This window comes from Papaver somniferum, chromosome 6 (genome assembly GCF_003573695.1).
Source record: "Papaver somniferum cultivar HN1 chromosome 6, ASM357369v1, whole genome shotgun sequence".
In the NCBI taxonomy this organism is placed as follows: domain Eukaryota; kingdom Viridiplantae; phylum Streptophyta; class Magnoliopsida; order Ranunculales; family Papaveraceae; genus Papaver; species Papaver somniferum.
In genome coordinates this window covers 157,467,257-157,491,720 of record NC_039363.1, presented here as the reverse complement: position 1 = coordinate 157,491,720, position 24,464 = coordinate 157,467,257, and positions in this window count along the sequence as shown.

Sequence of the window (24,464 nt, the reverse complement as noted above, 5' to 3'; positions counted from 1 at the left end):
TTAACTATTGTTGAACCAACAAGTGCATACGTTTGGGTACGGTTAAGAAACCTAGAAGTGTGCATTGTCAAGTGTGTAAACCAAGCTAAGTTTTCGATCTAACGGTTGAGAAATATTAGCTTGAATCTAAATCAGGTTTTCATCTAACGGTGGATATTGATTTCTTTGTTACCAAGGTAACTTAATTGCAAACCCCTGATTTGAAAGACTATACAAGGGGAACTCTAGTATCTGTGCAAAACTAATCTCCACACCTCACGTGTGATACTAGTTTTCATACTAGAGCCGGTTCTCCTTTAACCTTTGGTTTTCTTCTTCTAAAACCAGTTTAACGACTTAACGACTTCATTGGGATTGTGAAGCCCGACCGATACTACTTTTATCGTAGTTGTATGATCTGATCTTGCATCTTCTATCGTACGAGTACAATCAAATTGATTGGCTTGAGATTAATATCTCCGATAGGCAAGATATAAAAAGTAATCACAAACTTCTTAGTCTCATTGTTTGTGATCCGCAACATCTGGTTTCGCTACCATACAATTAAGATAGTTGTGAGGTGATTGATAACTCTAGGCTGTTCTTCGGGAATATAAGACCGGATTATCAATTGGTTCCTGTTCACCTTGATTATTATCAAAAGACGGAACAAAACCTTTTAGGGTTTATCTATGGGAGGCAGATTGATCCTTTGATAGACTTGTCTATGTGAGACAAATTTGTTTATTGTCAAGTCTTCGACTTTGGGTCGTAGCAACTCTTGGTTGTGGGTGAGATTAGCTAAGGGAATCAAGTGCGCAGTATCCTGCTGGGATCAGAGGCGTAGGGAGTACAACTGTACCTTGGGTCAGTGGGAGACTGATTGGGCTTCAAATACAGTCCAGTACGAAGTTAGCTTGGAGTGGTCTAGTGTCTGTAGCGGCTTAATACAGTGTGTGTTCAATCAGGACTAGGTACCGGAGTTTTTCTGCATTTGCAGTTTTCTCGTGAACAAAATTTCTGGTGTCTGTGTTATTTCTATTTCCGCATTATATTGGTTTATCTTTATAATTGAAATAATACCGGTTGTGCGTTATATCATCAATTAGAGTAATCCAACCTTGTTGTTGATTGTCATTGATTGATCCTTGGATATTGGTCTTTGGTACCATCCAAGTTATTCCTTGTATTTGATTAGAACTCGCAGTTCTTGCTTGAGTAAATCAAATCAAGAAGAGAGATATAAATTCGTTGATATACTTTTAATTGATTGAGTCTTGTTGATTCTCTTACAAGTATATTCGAGTTTGTCCATACAGATTACTAAGCGAAATATTGGGTGGTTTTGTTAGACCCCATCTTTTTCAAATTGGAAGTAGAATTGTCCCACCTAGGTGCTTGACTTACATACCCACTACAAGGTTGTTGTTGGTATATATGAAAATCACCATAAGCTCTTGGATATTGATCATAGCCAACAAATTGGTTCCGACCGTATCCCATAGATGATGGGAAATTATCATAGTATTGAGGAGGTTGAAAACCGTATCCATTAATCCAACATGCTCCTTCCATGTGAAAATAGGTACTTGAAACAAGATTCTCAAACCAAGGTTAAAAACCAGAAAATAATAAAAACTAAAAAAAAAAATAAAAAAAATTGACAACTGCTACCTCCCCGGCAATGTCAAAATTTGATTGCTGTCGTAGACGTCAAAAATAATTACACTTTCTTACTACTCAAAATATATTATGAAGCAAGGGCAAGAAAGGATCGTTCCCACAAAGAGGTCTAAGTCGTCGTTTGTTTTGATTTCTTATACAAACAAAGGGGAATTTTTTGATTTTGTGTAAAGGAAATTAAACTAAAAGCAAACAAAGCAAAACAAGCATGCAAATATGTGAAGATATTGGTTAAGGATTTCGTCTTCAATCACAAACATGTTTCCGACACAATAACTATAATTAATATTTTAATCTTAACTTTTATCTAAGGCCCTAGGATACATAGATCGCAAGTATATCCCGCAAATTTCCTCTTGTCATCAACAAACACATTAAAAGATGCGAATATGAATTCTATCTTAGAGAACAACCTAACGTGTAAAAGCACTAATCAAGTTTAATTCCCTAGATGCATTAAGTTCTATGAAATCAGGCCGATCAAAGCAATCGAACATGTAAAAGCACTAATCCGATTCAACAAAGGTTATGATCCACCTATGACTACTAGGATGCATCACTAAAAGCAATATTCATAATTATGCTACTTGTAATCAGGAATTTATCACTTTTGCTTATAATAAATCCTAATCTAGCAATAGAGATGAAAACAAACTCAATCGATTCTAAACTCGATCAAACAATCATTCAAATCATAAAACTATATCAATAGTAAATTATAAGCAATAAATCATGGAGACAAAACTAATTCATTGCACAAAAATCATGCTTGGAATTTCAACTTATTCCTTAACTAAAATAAAATTAAATATTCATATCATAGGAGTTCATAACAAGAAGGAAGATAAAACCTATCATGTTTCTAAACCCTAGAATAAAAAGTAGAAACCAAGATAATCCCCTTTTGCTGCTGTGAAGGTTTTCTTTTATACCACCAAACCAAATCTCGGCTGTGTCATATCCAAATTTGCTCAGCCCATGCTCACGCCTACAACTCAGGCCTCAAACAAAGCCCAACAACTTGTTAAGCTTGTCAGTTATGTGGAACTGGCAGTGCAAATTCTAGCTGCAACTCTTGCTCAAACTCAGGCATCACACAACTCCTTCTCTGCATTATTACTCATGCCACAACGCTCCATTCTGCATCTTCACATACACAACATGCATTGTTGTTCATCCCTCTAGTTTCCTAACATGCATCTAAAACCCTTCGAATTCATTAATTTCATCACCATAACAACATATTCATCTTCTTCATTTCCTTGTCGCAGCAGTGACCACCAGAACTCAAATACTTGCCTCAATTTCCTCCATCAGTCACTTCAATCCCAATTCCATGATTCTTATTGCACCAACATGCCTGTGCCTGTTATTTCAGCTCCAACACTTAACAACAACATCTCAGCTTCAGCCATTCTCATCTCCTTGATTTCTTCTCAGCTACAGCACCATCTGCTTGTCTTGCTCTTGAATATCAAAATTATCCACCAACTCCACCATTACCTGCTTGATATCAACATCATCTCAACTTCTCAATCTTCCCTGTATTGCACATGGCGGCGGCGAGTCCATTCCATCCGGCTGACCTGCAATCACTGCCATTACTTCATGTCCATCACCACCTGCTTCAGTTCCACAATCACCATAACCTCAAGCCAATCAACACCGGATGCTCTTAATTCCCTATAGGTCTCAATCCTAACATCCATTCCATAATTACGTTTGAATGACAGCTTCCACCATTTCCTGTCTCGGCTGCAACTATACTAGATCCTTTTCTTCTCGTCTCAAGAACTCCACAAACACCAGTTACACCTGTAACTCAGCAACAACCTTGAAAATCTCCATTCAATCTCATTCTCTACATTCCACTAGCACCAGTTGCTACTCCAGCTGCAACTCTAACAGAACCTACATCCATTTCCTTCTTGTCAGCACTGCACCTGTTAACTACCATCAATTCAGTTGAATCTCCCTTATCAAACCATTGTTCCTGGAACCAACCCATACAGATCCATCTAAGTATTCTTCTCAGATTTCTCAGCAACCCATCTCTTCTTCCATCTCTCCGTGTTGTTCTCAGTTCAAACAACTCAAACCCCATCGACTGCTTCTCTGTATCTGCCACCAGAATCCGTTCTTCCCTGAAACTCAGATCAGAATCAAAGCTGTAAATCTCGGTATCAAAGCTGTTGTGACAATGGCTACACAATTTCTTCCAAATTCGAAATCTAGCTCAACCTAAACTCAGAAATCAGCTTTTAATCTCAATCCCTAACTCCAATCTATCAATTCGATTACCACAGCCAAACCCTAGCCAAAACCATTCACAAATTCGACCAATTGTTCCATGTCTTCTCAAAGATCAGAACCCTACTTCCTAGCAGAAGCACGATCTTCTACTGATTCTTGGAGTTCAACTCAAAACCCTAACTTTGAATTCTTCTACCTTCCTTTCTCTGTTAACAATGGAGCCGCCATCAGTTTAGGTAGAAGAAGAAAAATGATTTCTTCACCGAAACTCAGGTGTTTTGTAATAAACTGGATTTTTCACGCCCAGCTTTTGATAAGGGACTATCAGTTCATTTGGCCTGTCAGTTCCACAGAACCGACTGCCTAATTGATATTTTGCTCAATTGTCAGTTATGGGGAACTGACAGTCTATCTTCACCTCCTTGCGCAACTTAGCCATATCGCTCGCATGTGAATTGCTTTTTTTTTTTTTTTGCCTTTTACGCTCCAGATGGACATTTTTTTCTTCTTTTGCTCATAACGACTTCATTGCACCTAATAAACTCAAAAGCGCACATAAGATACATAATTTATAAGAAAAATCGCAAAGAAAGCATAAACAATAGATAAATATCAAGGTGTTTACACCTATCAAAATCCCCCACACTTAGACTTTGCTAGTCCTCGAGCATATCAAACAAAACAATTCCAAAACATACATACAATTCTGTGTCGTCGAGGCTATGGTCACAGTTGCATGTATAAGAAGCCTTTGAACCCCTAGGTGTCCTTAGTGGACGAGTTATAGTCTCGTGAGGGTTTACTAGAGATATACTCACAAAACCTACTTTTTCAACTTACTAGTTCTCCGATATGATAGCATCCAACGCGCTAAGAAGACATAGAGATTCTGCATAATAGTCATAAGAAGTTAGACACATATGTGAACACAATCTCATCCTTCAAAGTTGAGAGAGAAATACCATCCCTTATCGAAAGAATCCGGGAACGAAAGTGTTCGAAAGTCTCGACTCTGCCTCACAAAAAAGGGTTTTATGAAGTTGCTCCCAATAATAAATAACTTTATATGGATCACACATGTGTCCAGGTAGGAGTGAAGAGAGAATCCTGCGACATGTTGAATGGTAGGAAGGAAAAACCCTCCTAATTGTTTTAAAGACCAACATCTTTTATTAATTTTGAAAACCATTTTTCTGACGATCTTTAAGAAAGGAAACCAACCACTTAACGAAGGTGGAAATATGCTTACTTACCTCGTTATCCGTTCGACGAGAAGTTAGCACCATTCTCACATCATCCACAGAAACGTCTTCGGTCTTCAATCCTTGTCTTCATCTTCTCCTTTGGTCTTCAACTGTCGATGATAACTCTTGAACTTCGTAGAATCTTGACAATGTGATTCTTTCCTCTAATTCCTTGTTGCTTGAAACTCCCTTATAGATATTCCTTCTTCCTTTGGCTTTATTGAAAGAATATAAAACTAAAAATAAACTAAAATGATACAGATATGATACAATGATTTTTCTTGTCTCTCTCTCTTCTTCTTTTTTTTTTCTTTTTTTTCCCTTTATTCTTTTTTTTTCTTTTTTTTTAATGGAGACAAGAAAAATAAAACAAATACAAAATGAAAACAAAATAAAACTGAATAATCAAACTAATAATGAACATAACGAAATTTTCTCTTGTCTCTTTTTTTCTTCTTTTTTTTCTTTTTCATTTTTTTTTTGACAAGGGACCTGGCATAATGATGACCAGGTCCCAAGTTTTTTTTTCTTTTTTTTGGGGGAAAAGAGAAAATGAAATACAAATTAACAAATATGAATAAAGATAAAATAAAAATGCAAGTACAAAGACCACGGAGTAAGTACTTTACCGCTTGATTATTCATAACTTGTATGTCTTGATATCATAAACTTCTTGAACTCTCATCTTGATAATCTACGCTCTTGTACATGAGTCTTCAACTTGTAAAAATTCTGCTCCTTGTCTTGTTGCTTTACTTGAATCTGAAATCTGCTCATTTCTGTATCGTTGCTTGTAAACCTTGAACGTCTTCAACTTTCCTTCGAATTTGTGATGCTCCTCTTGTTGATGATGATGGTGTTTCTGTGGACCTGTTGGTGTAGAGAGAGATAACGTGTATGGTGCTAACTGTGAACAAGATTACAAGTGGTATGTAAGTTAACAATTCGATGTCACCATCATGATTGATAAAATAACACTCAAGAGATCAAAGTAGTGTTTCTATTGGTAGGAGGTTGGGTAGCTCACCATTCTACCCGGAATTAACGTACGGTGACACACACTCTAAAATCACATATTTAGACACGTACAAAGAATTGAAGGTCGGTGCCTCACATGATATAACATGGGTAGTCTCCACTATAGGGGATCACAACTCTAATACTGAATTCAGTTTGCACCTCATTTGCCACTGACATGGTTAAATCCAACTTTAACTCTCATACAGGTAAGAAACCCGATCACGTTCTCTGTCATCTTTAAGTTCAGTTAATCTTGTGAGAATTTCGATGTAATCTTAACGACGTGTATACTATATGACTCTAAACTAACTACAATTTGGAGGTTTTTTTTTATTCATTAATTTACACAAAAGTTGAAAATTCATGAAAAATTTACAATGCAAATACTTAACCACTCCCCCACACTTAAACTTTACATTGTCCTCGATGTAAATTGCATCGTCCAAAGAAAGTCAAGGTGGGAAATCTTATAATGATATGCGACAAGAAATCAGAAAAAGTAAATGCAAGACAAGAAAAAGCTAAAAACAAGACAATATAATAAAAATAAGACAAGAAATACTCATCCTATGGGTTGCCTCCCATTTAGCACTTGGTTTAAAGTCGTCATCCTGATTTGCAAGACGAATTCCTCATACACCAATAATCGGAAAAGTTGGGGATCCTTCCATATAACCTGTTTTGTAAATACTCGCTTCACATAAATATTAGTACAAGAAAACACCAAACCAAATCTCGGTTGTGTCATATCAAAATTTGCCCAGCTCATGCTCACGCCTACAACTCAGGCCTCAAACAAGCCCAACAACTTGTTAAGCTTGTCAGTTATGTGGAATTGACAGTGCAAATTCTAGCTGCAACTCTTGCTCAAACTCAGGCATCACACAACTCCTTCTCCTTCATTATTACTCATGCCACAATGCTCCATTCTGCATCTTCACATACACAACATGCATTGTTAATCTTCCCTCAAGTTTCCTAACATGCATCTAAAACCCTTCGAGCTCATTAATTTCATCACCATATAAACATATTCATCTACTTCATTTCCTTGTTGTGGCAGTGACCACCAGAACTCAAGTACTTTCCTCAATTTCCTCTACCAGTCACTTCAATCCCAATTCCATGATTCTTATGCACTGTCATGCCTGTGCCTGCTATTCCAGCTCCAACACTTGACAGAAACATCTCAGCTTCAGCCATTCTCACCTCCTCGATTTCTTCTCAGCTACAACACCACCTGCTTGTCTTTCACTTGAATATCAAAATTATCCACCAACTCCACCAGAACCTTCTTGATATCAACATCATCTCAACTTCTCAATCTTCCCTGTATTACACATGGAGGCGACTCCATTCCATCCGGATGACCTGCAATCAAAGCCATTACTTCATGTCCATCACCATCTGCTTCAGTTCCACAATCTCCATAACCTCAAGCCAATCAGCACCGGATGCTCTTAATTCCCTGTAGGTCTCAATCCTAACATCCATTCCATAATTCCGTTTGAACACCAGCTTCCACCATTTCCTGTCACGGCTGCAACTACACCAGATCCCTTTTCTTCTCGTCTCAAGAACTCCACAAACACCAGTTACACCTGTAACTCAACAACAACCTTGAAAATCACCATTCAATCCCATTCTCTACATTCTACTAGCACCAGTTGCTACTCCAGCTGCAACTCTAACAAAACCTACATCCATTTTATTCTTGTCAGCACTGCACCTGTTAACTGCCATTAATTCAGTTGAATCTCCCTTAATAGCACAAATCAAACCATCGTTCCTGGAACCAACCCATACAGATCCATCTCAGTATTCTTCTCGGATTTCTCAGCAACCCATCTCTTCTTCCATCTCTCTGTGTTTTCTCAATTCAAACATCTCAAACGCCATCGACTACTTCTCCCTGAAACTCAGATCAGAATAAAACACTGTAAATCTCGGTATCAAAGGTGTTGTGACAATGGCTACACAATTTCTTCCAAATTCGAAATCTAGCTCAACCTAAACTCAGAAATCAGCTTTTAATCTCAATCCCTAACTCCAATCTCTCAATCGATTACCACAGCCAAACCCTAGCCAAAATCATTCACAAATTCGACCAATTGTTCCATATATTCTTAAAGCTCAGAACCCTACTTCCTAGCAGCAGCACAATCTTCTACTGATTCCTGGAGTTCAACTCAAAACCCTAACTTTGAATTCTTCTACCTTCCTTTCTCTGTTGAACAATGGAGCTGCCATCAGTTTAGGTAGAATAAGAAAAATGATTTCTTCACTCAAACTCAGGTGTTTTGTAATAAACTGGATTTACACTCCCCAACTTTTGATAATGGACAATCAGTTCATTTGGCCTGTCAGTTCCATAGAACCGACTGCATGTTCGATATTTTGCTCAATTGTCAGTTATGGGGAACTGACAGTCTATTCTTCACCTCCTTGCGCAACTTAGCCATATCGCTCGCATGTGAATTGCCTTTTTTTTGCCTTTTACTCTCCAAATGGAAGTTTTCTTCTTCTTTTGCTCATAACGACTCCATTGCACCTAATAAACTCAAAAGCGCGCATAAGATGCATAATTTACAAGAAAAATCACAAAGAAAGCGTAAGCAATATATAATTATCAAGGTGTTTACAACACCTATTAAGCATAGACATTAAAGCACCGCAATTGCACCGAAATTTCGTTAAGTCTAAAACAATTGATACCAAACAATAAAGAAAGATATCAAACTAGTTTTTCTTAACCGGAAACAATTGAATCACACACAGACACATACATCCATACACACATAATGGAATAAACATCAATTGTACTGAATTTTGTTAAGCAAAAGCAAAATATATGCAATAAACTCAAGCTTTTCTTAAACAGGAAAACGATTAACTAACAAATTCGTTACCTCAGATTTCACATCCTCTTCTCCCCATAAAGATATATCACTAAGCACAAGTTCAAGTTAGAACTCTCCCCCATTGTGTTGTCATCCTCTCGCAAGAACAAAAGAACAACAACAAAAGCAACCTTTACCAGAGAAAGGTTGAATCGGTTTTAACTAATGAGTGCCAATAGCAAAAGTTGAAAAATCGAAACACATATGCTTTTATGTTAAACACAAATTGTTTCAACATATTGTGACTTTTTCACATATGAGTTTCAATCGGAACACCTTATGATCCTTTGATAAAGCCTACCAACATGGGATAGAACTTAATCCCGCTAAATTAAAAAGCCACACAAAGCATAAGGGTTCACACATATGAGATTGAATATTAAGGTTAAGAAAACCGAAATCAAACATCCCATAAACACATAGAAATAATATAATAGATAGTTTTATTCAGAAATAAACCTTATACAATAATTGAAATAATCAAAAACTGATGTCTATTTTGTTGCAAGAATCTTCAAAGTTCATCTTCAATTTCCTCAAATTTTTCAGGATCTTCATCAACAACATCACGACTAATTTCTCGGATTCTGCACACAATACCTTGATTATGGTCACAGGCTAACCTTATGATTAATGTTCTGAGCGTACTCCCTATTACCGATTCCAAGTTTAATCAACTTCCTTTGGTTACGTATAACAGTTCTTAGTAATGCTGTCTGTCTATGATGTGTTTCAATAGTACTGAGGAGGACTTGTCGAAGATTGAGAATGTCAATCTTAGCATCCAAACTGTTTTGGACAAGAAGATGAGTCAGATCTTCCTTTTATTTTCTTTTATATTCACAACCAGATTTCTTGAAGGAATTATCAAGATTAATAGTTTCAATAGAAGGAATTCCACTCAAGGCTTTTAGAATTTTCGCTTGAGATCTGGTATGAGGATGCATCCTTTAGTATAAGTTCTCAACTAAGATGAGTACATATACTCGGGAATTCTTTAACACATACCAAATATAGGAGTCAGCCTTAAATAGACATTTCTGACCAAATTTGAAAACATTTTTCGCATCTAATGTGTTAATGAATCATAAAGATTCTATGGAAAGAATCGATCTTTTAGATCAAATAATCAGAAGATACTTTAGACAAGTAAACTTATCTTGTTTACACAAGTTGTTGTATGACAAATTCTCTACACATAAAGACAATTCAAATTTGTTTAGGTAGAATGTGTATACTCTCTATGTTGAATAAGAGATATTTACAGGATACACGATGCCCATGTACTTGTGCTTCCTTACATCAAGAGATCGGGCATTGTAAGGATGCACTCTCCAACACAATTAAGCATTGGGGTGAGAAGCACCTTTCTCACCGAGTACCTTCTGAGGAACTTCTTCCTTCTTATTTCTAGGAACATGATCGTGTTTCCTAGTGTGGGTTACAGATTCAACCTCTTTATCAATAATATTGCATGATGAGATATCCTTGATTACATCTTGTGCCCAGGATGGTATGGTTTTTGAATTTGAACCCGTGTGATCTTGCTCTGCCATTAAACAGATTGCAGACCTCTTTTGTTCAAGACTTTCAATGTGTCCCTTTAAGGTATCCATTCCCTGTTTAAAATGTTTTTCTAAACACTTATCAAGGTGTACCTTTCAACATGTCTCTGTAAGAAGTTCTTATATAAGGATCTTGTTTCTTATTTGTGAATGATCCAACGATTGAGTAAGAATTTCACACTCTGAAGTTTGCTGATATACTTCATTGCACAAGGCCAATTTTTGTATATCCAACAATTGGATCTATCTATCCAACAATTACCAAAGTAGAAGAGTTTAGATTTTGCAATCAAATATAGAATCTACCAAGATACTATATAGTGATGCCGATCTACGCAACTAATCAATCAAATCTATCAAGGATAAACAGCTTATAGTTGGATCCCAGCCGATCATTTTGTGCACACCAAAGATATGAAACCAATAAGAAATCTTCTTTGTATCCAATCTTCTTTAATCTTTAATAAACACCTGAACACCACAACTTGAGTCTCTTGTGATCAATCACGCACAGAACGGAGTCTGTTAACAATGGATTATCACAAGACGTCTTTGGATATACAAACAGTTCTAAAGATCTCGTCGACACTTCGATCTAGTTTGAGTGAATCTTATATCAGAAGAGAAGATTCTCAAGAATAAACAAACTAGGTGCAATCAAAGTTCAACAACTGTTAGTCAATCAAATCAAATCGAAAAATAATAATACTGCAATTATCTAGTTTCCCACTAATGGTACTCGTAGAGCTTCTTGATCCCACAGAAGTCTTTAAACTAGCGGTCATAAGAGATTTCGCCTAATTAGGGTACTTTCCTCTCCGAATAGACGGCTCCACCAGTAATAACACAACAAGGTAGTTCTGTTGGCTCTTAGGATAGTTTGCTCGAAATGCAAACTTGGGTATTTATAGACCAAGGATGTTTGGACACCAAGGAATTTCCAAAACCGAAATATTCTTAAGATATGCAATAAATGTCCAAAATCGGTTTTTGTAATTCCTGGAAATGCTTTGTCCAATAATACCGAAATCTCACTAGAAAATCTCCAATTAGTAAATGCACATTACCAATTTTTATTTTCCAGAGATATGCATTTAGTTGCTGGTAATTAAAAGCATATAAAATTAACAACCTTAATTAAAATATTCTCAATTTATTTCGGTGCGGGATCTCCTTGAGTTATTAAGGAATATCTTTGAACAATAAAAGATAAGAGTTACTGAACATGTTCAAAGTATGTCGACATCTTTTTCTTTGTAAATCCTTTTTCATATTTACAATCTTGGAACCGATTATGCAACACTTCAAAACAAGCTAGAATTGGTTCATCTGAATTCCAAAAACTATGTGATTGATCAAATATCAACTCACTAATCATGGGTTTACGGTTATACTAAACACAAGGATCGGTTCTACCTTAATATGGTTACTGGGACCGCTTACATCGGTTACCAGGATCGCTTACGTCAATTACCAGGACCGGTTACCATATTCTCATGGTATTACTTGTGATCCGTTACACTAGTCAGTAGGATCGGTTACACCAATTACCAGGACCGGTTGCGCCAATTACAAGGATCGATTACACAACTCTTTTGTGATTGGTCACACCAATTACTAGGATCGGATACACCAATTACAAATATCGATCATACCATATAAGGTGATTAGTTAGGATCGGTTACACTAATAAAAGTCATACCAATACATAAGTCAGGCATTGTGGCTAGTTTTACCAATATATATAACAAGTTTTGATCGGTTCTACTAACTCACACATATTGGTAATCCAAAGATATGCAATGAATAACAATACCAATAAGCCTAGAGATTTCCCTTTCGATTCATAAAAAAAGTTCATGAATGTACTTCCTTTAGACGAATGCAAACATTGTTTCCTAGGATGAAATCTTCACCTTTACCCATACACATAATCACAATAGCATTCATACGATTATGTTGATGTCTTATATACGAAGTTCAAAAGATAAGCGTTATACTTCGTATTCTAATTCCTTAACACTATGTCTACTAGAGTATAATCATTCACAGGTTGGCAGTTGTGTTTTCAATATAGCACGACTTGAAAGATACGTTAGGAATGAAACAGTTCAAGTTACAATATTACTAACCTCAAGAGGAAGGATGATGTCGTCGATGTAGCTTGTTACTTCTTCACATTCTTCAAGTCTTCGAGTAATACTTGTATGTCTCATAATCCTAATCTTTCTAGCCTAACCTATACGAAGTTGTCTCTAGTATATAATCAAGCGACTCTTTAATTGAGTTTTGATTCACTAAAATATGACAACCAAACTTGACATACCAACGCTTGGCGGGTTCAACCGAGCTATGCTCTAACAATCTCCCCCTTTGTCAATTTTAGTGAAAAAACTCTTAATACATATGGATAAACAAATTACAAAAAAATTCATTATACATACGCTTGATTCCAAGTTTCAACAACACAATAACCTGCATATATTCAATCCATAAATACCGCTATTGACATTTAAATAACAAAGCTAATACTCCCCCTAAAGGTGATATAGGTAGATTTTCAATCCGCACATCTTTTTTATTTCCCTTTTGTTATCCAAATAACTACAATCATCATATGATATGTTTCTCCCCCTTAGTTAATGCCTTACTCTTTCGTTAGATATAATGTTTAAGCACAATTGTCCTTTCCTAAGTGATAACAAATCACTTTGTTTACTCCATATATTTCTTCCCCTTTTTGTCACAAAATGACAAAGATCCGAGCAAATACCAAAACCGAAAGCATCTTACAAATCTAAAAGAATTGTACAACCTATAAGAGTTAAGCAAGAAGGTTTCACATACCATTTTACATAACCAATATCAAAACCGAAACTACAAGTAGTTTTAATATATTATCAAGGAAACAATTTTCCGAAGTAATTTTCCCTAATAGTTTAACAAATTGACTAAGAAACTTAGTTCCCTTGCTAAACCTATTGCACAAATACAATCGGTTATTTCGATAAGACCAAAATAAAGATCAGAATTAACTTTTTTTTTCTCATCAGGCTCTAATTATTCATACAATAACTTTGACCTTTACACTTTAGAAAAGACAAGTACTATGTTAGTTAACTAATATTCCTTGTCAAGGCATTCGATTAGACTTGAATAACTGAATCCTTTACTTTGATAAGTCTAACTAAGATCAGAATTAACTTAGTTTCTCTTATCCGGAATCGAATTGGATTAAACAAATGATCCCATATTTTCTTAAGCCATAAACAATACATACCAACCAAATAAATTGACTTGCAAAATTATTTCTCTTAACCGGAAGCAATTGAAACAAACATATACATTAAAGCACCGCAATTGTACCGAAATTTCGTTAAGTCTAAAACAATTGAATACCAAACAATAAAGAAAGATATCAAACCAATTTTTTCTTAACCGGAAACAATTGAATCACACACACACATACACACACACACACATCCATATATACATAATGGAGTAAATATCAACTGTATCGAAATTTTGATAAGGAAAAGCAAAATATATGCAATATAAGCAGGCTTTTCTTAAACAGGAAAACGATTAACTAACAAATTCGTTAACTCAGATTCCACACCCTCTTCTCCGCAGAAAGATATATCATTATGCGCAAGTTCAAGTTAGAACTCTCCCCCAGCATGTTGTCATCCTCTCGCAAGAACAAAAGAACAACAACAAAGAGCAAACTTTACCAGATAAAGGTTGAATCGGTTTTAACTAATGCGTGCCAATAGAAAAAGTTGAAAAACCGAAACACATATGTTTATGCTAAGCACAACTTATGTAAACACAAATTGATTCAATACATTGTGACTTTTTACATATGAGTCTCAATCGGAACACCTTATGATACTTTGATAAAGCCTACCAAAATGGGATAGAACTTAATCCCGCTAAATCAAAAAGTCGCACAAACCATAAGGGTTCACATCATATGAGATCGATTATTAAGTTTATGAAAACTGAAATCATACATCCCATAAACCGAAAACACATAACAATAATATAGATACTCAAGCACATGCTATGTAATCGAAAACTATCACAAGAAAAATTACAATATAATAATTTTATTCATAAATAATGATAGTTTTATTCAAAAATAGACCTTATATAATAATCGAAATAAATCAAAGACTGATGTCTATTTTTTCTTAGATGAATCTTTAAACAGTTTCTCAAAGATCATCTTAAATCTCCTCAAATTTCTCAGGATCTTCATCAACAGCATCTCGACCGATTTTCTGGATTCTGCACACAGTACCTTGATTATGTTCACAGGCTAAAGTATTAACCTTTCAACTAATATTCCGAGCATACTCTCTATTACCGATCCCAAGTTTAATCATATTTATTTGGTTACAGATAACAGTTCTTAGTAATGCTGCATGTCTGTGACGTGTTTCAATAGTATTGAGGAGGACTTGACGTAGATTGAGATTATCAATCTTAGCATCCAAACTGTTTTGGACAAGAAGATTAGTCAAATATTCCTTTTCTTTCCCTTTATCCTCACAACCAGATTCCTGAAGGAATCTACTAGATTAATAGTTTTATTTGAAGCCATTCCGTTCAATGCTTTCAGGATCTTAAATTGAGACTGTTTTGAGGATACATCCTTTAGTATAAGTTTTCAAACAGAATGAGTACATATACGGGAGAATATTTTCAACACATACCAAACATAAGTATCAGCCTTAAATAAATAATTCTGACCAGATTTGAAAAGATTTTCGCATCTTATATGTTGTCGAATCACAAACATTCTTTGAAAAGAATCAATCTTCTAGATCGTTGTAAAATAATTTAGATAAGAAAATTTATCATGTTTACACAAGTTGTTGTAAGAAAACTTTTCTACACATGAGGACTAATTAAGTATCTTCAGGTAGATTGTGTATTCTCTCTATGTTGAATAAGAGATATTTAACATGATACAATATGCACAGATACTTGTGCTTCCTTACATCAATCGATTGAGCATTGTAAGGATGCACTTTCCAACACGTTTAAGTGTTAGGGTGAGAAGAACCTTCCTCACCGAGTATCTTTGAAGTAACATCTTCCTTCTTATCTTTAGGGACATGATCTTGTGCCCTTGTGTGGGTTTCGAATTCATCCTTTTTTTCAGGAATATTGCATGATGCTATATCCTTGATTACAGTTTGAGACCAGGATGGTAAATTCTTGTATTCGAACCCGTGTGATCTTGATTTTCCATTGAACAGATTGCAGATGTCTTTTGTTCAAGACATTCTATATGTCCCCTTAAGGTATCCATTCCTTCTTGAAAATGTTTTTCTGAACACTTATCAAGGTATACCTTTCGACATGTCTTTGTAAGAAGATCTTGTATAATAATTTCATTCCTTATTTGTGAATGTTCCAGCGATTGTGTAAGATATTCACATGCTGAGGTTTTCTGATGTACTTTGTTGCACAGAACCAATTTTTGTTCCAAATAATCTGCTAGATTATTCTGAAGACTGAGTGTTTCTCGCTTTCCTTCACAGATTCTTACATTTAATCGAACAATAAGTTCTAGGACATCATCCAGGCTATCAATGGTCTTTCCTGCTTCTAAGTAGGTTTCAACATGTTTATAAAACCTTTTTAACATTTTATGAAATTCAGAATTTGGACAGGATAGTGAATCAAAGTTCTTCTTTCTTTCTGGAATAAAAACAAAAGATTTTTCACCAGTGATCGGAGTCGGATCCAAAACATGTTCCTTTAGTTTTGGATACATTCATTTCTGATCATGATCAAGTTATCAGTCTTAGACTTTCTTCTTGATTTTCGAAAATACTTACGAGATCAATTACCATTGACCTTTTCTGAGACCTTATTCTCAATATCTTGATGTACGTTAACTGAGTCCTTTATAAGTTTAGCTTTTCTTTTCTTATTTTGAATCATTTCTTATAGGTTGGATCGCACCAAACACAGATTGTTAGATCTTTTCGTGTTTGCCTGCTCTGATACCAATTAAAAAGACGAGGGTACCCAAATACACCACAATCTTTAAAATATCCACCTATAAGTCCTCTTACCGAAAGTGATTGTCTATGGACTAATTCGAGACAATACGACAAATCGATATTCACACTTTGTGTGATCTTTTATGGATACGAGATCGAGACAATACAACAATCAAAGTGTGATTACTTGATAAAAGGTTCGGACTTAACCAAACTCTATAGGATCACTATCAAGTAATATGGAATTAACGTTTGTGTAATTTACTTTAAATTATAATAACAACAATTATAATTGCGAAAAATAAAAGTAAATGACACGGCAAGATTTTGTTAACGAGGAAACTGCAGATCCAAAATAACTCCAGGACCAAGTCCATAATTGAATACTCTCAGAATTAAACCGCTATACAAAATATAAACCAACTTCGTATAGTTGAGACCAAGCAACTAAACCTAGTTCACTTAGCTTCTTCAGTATCCCTGCACTTCCGACATTCAATAAGTACACGCACTGGAACAATTTCTTTGTGTTAGAGCACTGCTCGGTCGAACTCGCAAGCGTTTCTATCTCAAGCTTGTTTGTCATGTTTAGTTTCCAAAACTATAAGTCTTGATTTCTAGTCTACTTATAGCTAAGTCTCGGACTATGATAGAAAGTATAGTTGATATCTAGACTCCACGACGTTGCACTATGAAAAGACGAAGTACTACTCAAGGAACTGGTGGATCTTCATCAACTAAAAGGTATGTGGAGACTTGAACTTATCTATCACTCAAAAGTATATCTACTCTATCTCCTATCTTGAGATAAAAGTCGTATTGCTATATAAACTTCGATTATACACATTTGCTATTTCGAGCCGAGTTTATCTCGCTTATCTATTTCTCGAAATATGTGTTGGAAAGCTTTCGCTTTGGCAAAGTTCATCTTTACAAGTGACGAAATTCATGTTGATTGTTTCAATCTCTTGAAGATTGCTTTGATGAAAAATAATGTGTGAATAACCGCTATATAACATCCTCTAAGAATGTTTTAATGATTAAAATAAAGAGTTTAGAATATATAACCATCTTTGGATATAAGCATATAGTGTGTTCGCACATTAGTGTATAAGTCCAAAACCGGGAACCAAATGTATGCATACTTGTGTGTGTACTAAATTGTTGATGGAGACTGGGTAAGTATGCATACCCGTACGCATACTGGCGGAAGTTCACGACCGTGAATTTATGCTGAGTTTGGAAATCAAAACCAACTCAATCCGGTTACTAAGTATGCGTACCCGTACACATACTAGAGGAAAGTTCATTTCCGTGAATTTCTGCTGAGTTTGAAAACCAAAACAAACTCAAATACAGTTACTTAAGTACGCATACCTGTATGCATACTTAAGTGTGTTACTTTCTAAAATTGGTTTGTTCATGAACTAAAACATTTATATAATAAGGAATGCAATTTGCAAACCGTGGCTATAATGTTCATGAATCGATTCGACTGAATAAAAACCAATTTTTCTTCGATTTTGTCTTGTATACTTCTATAAGATCTAAGCAATTGAACAACTCTCGAACTAGTTCATTTGAGTCATTTGGACTAGTTATGGTGAAGATGAATAAGGTTGATATGAAAGTGCTCATATGGCTAACCATTTGGTTGACTACTGTTGAACCAACTAGGTGTACACGTTTAGGTACGGTTACGCAAACCTAAATGAACGTGCATTTCATTTGTGTATAACAAGCTAAGATACGATCTAACGGTTGAAAGATATTAGCTTGAATATAATCAGGTTTTCATCTAATGGTGAATATTGAATGCTTTTATTACCAAGGTAGCATTGATTGCAAACCCTGATTTGAAGACTATATAAAGGATAACTATGCAACTGGGAAACCTAATCCCCACACCTCCTGTGTGATACTAGTTGTATAAGCTATATTCGATTCTCCTTTAACCTTAGGTTTTTACCGAAACCCTGTAGGTTAACGACTTGAAAACTTCATTGGGATTGTGAAGCCAAACCCAACTATTTTCTCTGTAGTTGCGTGATCTGATCTTGCTTTTTCTTTCGTATTGAGTACAATTGTAAAATTGGCTCGAGATTAATTTCTCTGATAGGCAAGATAGAAAAGTATTCACAAACATCTTCGTCTCATCGTTTGTGATTCTACAATATCTTGTTTCGCTAGTCGATTAAGATTATTGTGAGGTGATTGATATTTCTAGGATGTTCTTCGGGAATATAATTCTGGTATATCAATTGGTTCCTGTTCACCTTGATTTATCTAAAGACGGAACAAAACTCGTAGGTATTTCCGTGGAGAAAGATTTATCTATTATTGTAGACTTTTCTGTATGATACAGATTTGTTTATTAAAGTCTTCGACTTTGGGTCGTAGCAACTCTTAGTTGTGGGTGAGATCAACTAATGGAATCAAGTGCATAGTATCCTGCTGGGATCAAAGACGTAAGGAGCGCAACTGTACCTTGGATCAGTGTGAGATCGATTGGGTTCAATTACAGTCCCGTTGATGGTGGTTTTTAGTTCAGGGATAAATTTGTAAAACCTTGCATTTAATGTACCATCTGTCTGCAAAATAACGGAGCCGCAGAGTAGGAGAAACAATGAGGGAAGCGTGGCCATGCCATAGGCTAGCCGATGCAACTTGGCCACGCCCCATGCTACCTAACCGTCTCTTACTCCTTTGTCGACCAATCAGGTCTCTTTAAACCTCCCACACTCCCATTAGTTGTGGCTTGGCCCATAACTGCCGTCCCTATTCCCCATCGACCAGTCAGGTCGCATTAAACCTGCCACGTGCACCAAAAGGGAATCCACGCCCATGCTTGGCCGTCCCCCTTGTTTTATTGACCAATTAGGTTTTCCTAAACCTGCCACAACTTTAAAAGAGGTGTAAAATGCGTCAAGTTATCGCCATGCCAAATTGGCTTCCCAAACCAAACGCACATGCCAAAGAGGCATGCCAAAACACGCCAAACGTACCAACACGCCATAAATAGCGCACCTACGTGCCAACCCACTTTCTGTTCATGGCCAACGCCGCAGCAGACTTCATTTTGGATATCCTAACCAGAAACACGACCATGCTCTAGTGGCGGTAGATGAAACCCTTATTTCTAGTCACGACACGAACTATGCCACTCCGGGCCCACAACATGCCACGAGCCGTGGAACCCTAATAAAGGCGTCACAACATGCCACTCATGGAAATATTGACGCATGTGGTCATTTTCACATAACGTCCTGGGTACGGTTCTTTTGGCATGGCTCTGACACCGTTTACATGAAGCTTTGTTGTGTCACGGTCACATGCCGCATACCGCATGCCATATGCGCTAATGAGGGTTTCTGCATGCCAAACCCTAATTTAGGCAAAGTTGTTGTGATAATCAAGCCAAATAATATTGCATAGAGTATTGGGATTGATGTGGCGACTGGAACTGATGTTGCCACACCACATTTGAGTCTTAACACTAATGTGCCAAAATCTAGCGGCCATGGCTACGCCAGGCGCTACTTGCAACATCGCGCCACTGGCATGCGCAAGCTATGCCATCCATGCCACCGTGCCACTGGCATGCATGAAACTATGCCAGCCATGTCGCAGTGCTACTGGTATGCGTTAAAGGTACTGCTACATCGTTGGCGTGTGGCAATGGCGCCACTGTGCCATTATCAGGCAACAACAGGATGTGGCCATAATCAATGGCTACCCTTCCTCATGAGATGCAATCTCAGCCGTCCAAGTTCGCCACCGAACTGACAGGCCCATGGCAAGTTTTAGGTGACCAGCCAAGACAATCCTAATAGCACCACATGCTAATTTACTACGGCAAGTCTCTTGACCTTGACTCGCCACACGTAGCAAACTGTTACATGTGTTTCCATGAAAACACTCGAGTAATCAAACATGTCACAAAACTGGGGGATACTCATCAGGGTATTGGTCTGGCAGTTTACAGTGTGCGGCGTGCAATACGCACGTTATAAGAAAGTGTCAGGAAACAGAACATTTAATGGTGGAAGAAGTAACGAGTGTAAACGGATCCACTTCATTCATCATGGAAGTAACGGGTGTAAACGGATCACTCAATCGATCCCACTTCCTACGAGACCAGGGTACATTTTATTATGACTTGTATAAATAGGTTTCACCTATTTCCACCAGAAAACAAGTTTTGGTCAGAGAACAATACAGTATCCAAAATCACCTGGTAGATTTCCATTATGCTAGCCAATTTTACCTTCTGATACAAGTCGTAAACAAACCACACCTTCAGAATCAACGATTCTGGTCTCAAAACTTTCTTCGTTTCGCTCCCTAAAACCAACCCTTCTCCTTCACTTTGTGACCGAAGCAAGCCTGGAACGGCCATTTCTTGGTTTAGAACAGGATTGTATAGATTGATCTCTCGAATCAAAAGTACTCCCGTGCAGTGCATTATTTAAAGTTTAGACTCGTTTCTCATCCACACACACGAATTTACCAAAACCAGCAGAAACCGTTTTCACCCACAAACAATTGACGACCACTGTGGGAGATTAGTCTCTCGGTTGCAATGTCAATTTCCAATTTCAATCCCGATCTCAAGATAGTAGAACTCAGGTACGGATCAGCAACAAACCCTGAAAACACTAGCGCCGAAATCATCCTCGGTATTAACATTCCTTCCAGTGGCATTAATAGCCACCTGTCAACACCAGTGGCGCAGAAAATGTTCCCTCAGGCGTTATACCTCCGGTCACCAGAGCCAGAGTCGCTGCCACCACTTCTTCGTCAGGACGCGGGGCTGGAGAAGACAGAGGAAACCAACCTTTCCCATTACCATTATCAATTTGATGGAGAGACATGAAGTTCTTGCCAAAACTCAGACGGACATGACCACAACTCAGAAGGAGACGCTTCGACGTTCTCTCTCCAGAAGCCGCTCCGCTTCCATGTTTCTCTCCAGAAGTCGCTTCAACGTTCTCTCCAGATGTCGCCACTCCTCCCTATCAAGGATCGTGATCACAACCAGCCAAGGTTCGTAGTTGTGGCCACTTTTTTGATCCATCTCGTCAAACCTCGTGGTCGTGGACTGTTTACTCGCTTACGCATCCATCCAATCCCTTTGCTTTCATGGACGCCCATGCAATTCCTGCTAACCTATTTTGTTTCCACGACAATGTAGTCTCTTCGGATCACATCTGCTGCCAAGAACTGTTGATGCTCGTTTGTTGATACCAACCAGAGAGTTACCATAACAACAACCACTACAAAGTGAATGCAGTAGAAGCACATCTTCCACGAGAAAATAAACTCAGGATAATTACACATGGGTACTCCCAGCATGGGATGCCTTCACTCCCCTCAACCAGGTTATTTATGTTGTGAAAATTGTCACTGTCGAAGCTTTACGAGCCGCTGGAACTTCTCAACATGAAGCCATACACGTGCATCAAAGACTCCAAAAGCATGCCGCAGAGATATTCACAGATCCTTCCATGCCATCGGATCTATGACCAACAAGAGTGTAACTTGGGACTGCTCATCGCATCCCATTCTACACGATAGTCGAAGGTTCAGAAGATGGTTCAAAAGATGTCGTTTGGAATGAAGTCCTTGAAGATTTGATAGCAACACATCAGCAACAGAACGCTCTCAGCTCGTCTACTTCACACAATGGCCCCAGAAGATTTCGACCATGCAAGCATCCAAAACATATCATCATCACAATCAGAAAGTCAAGGAACCAAATAACCTAAAATCAAGGATGGACCAACAACGCAACCACAATCTCCAAGATTATCCATGACATGATCATTGCCGAGCATATATTTCATCCATCTATCCCAAGAGTGCAATGGAGTTCAGTTAATTTTGAAATCTACTGAGAGGTCAGATACTCATTCTTCTGGAGTCAGAACCTTATTACACATTCTGGAGAAGATCGATGATACTGTTGAGTGGCTACAGGCGCAAAATGGAAAAGAGCACCTACCTTGAGTTCTCCTGGCTCCCCTTTTTGCTGATTATAACTATCGGATATTTCTTTGTTGTTGTTAATGCTCACTCTATCACCGCTAAAAAATGACGAAGAGGAGCCGGACGCTGCAAAAAAAAAGCAAGGAGCCGGACGAGCAACAAAAACATAAGCCCTTTTCATTTGAACGGAGTTTCTAGAGCTTGAACAGAAGCAGGATTCTTCCTTGCTCCATGAACGGGAATAGATGACTGGGCGTATCACACTCATGATCCATAGCCGAACAAGCCGTGTGCCAATATCTCTGCTCCATGGCCGAACCAGCAGCGCGCCAGCACGAGGAACACCAGCCGCTCAACCTGCAACGCTCCGTGGTCAGGCCAGCGCCAACGCTCCATGCCACCAGCACTCCGTGGTCAAGCCAGCGCCAACATCAACAATTTGTGGTCAAAGTTACAACACCATCAGTGCTCCATGGTCGAAGTTTCATCACCATCATCACCACTCCATGGCCGAAGTAGCAGCGTCATCCACCGTTCCACGGACTGAAGCCAAGTGTCGTTTCCACCATTCCACGGACTGAAGCCAAGTGCCATTTCCACCGTTCCATGAACCAGGAGCCATCAACACCATCTCCATCCTCCATCTCCACGGTCGAGCCAAAGTTTCAACACCATCTCTACCTGTCCCGTGGTCAAGAAAACGACGACGTTTCCACCATCCCATGGACCGAAGCCGTTTCCACCATTCCATGGACTGAAGCCATTTCCACCATCCCATGGACTGAAGCCGTTTCCACCATTCCATGGACTGAAGCCGTTTCCACCATCCCATGGACTGAAGCCGTTTCCACCATTCCATGGGCTGAAGCCGTTTCTACCATTCCATGGACTGAAGCCGTTTCCACCATTCCACGGACTGAAGCCATTTCCACCATTCCATGTAATGAAGCCCTTTCCACCACTCCACCACCGGGACGAGATACTAGAGGATCCAGAGGTCAACCTCCTCTTACCACTGTTGATTTGATGCAAAGACAAAAGGTTCACGTAAGTCTCAGACAAACATGGCTACAACTCAGAAAGAGATACATATCTTCCTCAAGACACTAGCAGAGCGGCTACCACAAGAGTCACGTCAACCCCAATAGAGATGACAAGGAATACTTTTAACATCCTGCGTAAGCACTTCATAAGGATGCACCTTTATAGATGAAGAGGATCGTGTTTCTCCCGAACACCCAGTAGAAAAGAATCAGCAATCCAATATCATCACACATGAAGATCAGGAAAAATTTCTCCAAAATCGAGGCAAAGAAAATCAGCAACCCTCATGAGTTCACAGAGACCCTCTTCCCGACAGGAGCTGCATAATTTCTGGGGACTCTATCCACAAAATCGTGCAGTCTATGATGAAACATTTATGTGAGATTCTGTATTTCTCCAAGGTGCAACATCAAGACATATCTGCATCCCTCAACCGCAGTGTATCAGGAAAGTAACTATTTCCAGCCAGCGAAGCCGTTCCCAAACCCCAACCTCTCTTGGGAAGAACGATTGATAGATGGAACTCAGGACTCCTAACCACAGTTCACTTGAAGTATGTCGAGTTTGACAGCACGCTGATTGACGCGGCCTCCAACTTCAACATTGTAACCGTCAAGACTTTATTCTCAAGGAAAAATCAAACAGAAGAAGCGTATTCTTTTCCACGAGGAGAAAAACATGATTTTGCCGACCAGCACTATTTGTATGCTGTCTTCCCATATGCCATATCGCATTAACTCGTTTTTCGAATCCAAGGGTTAATGG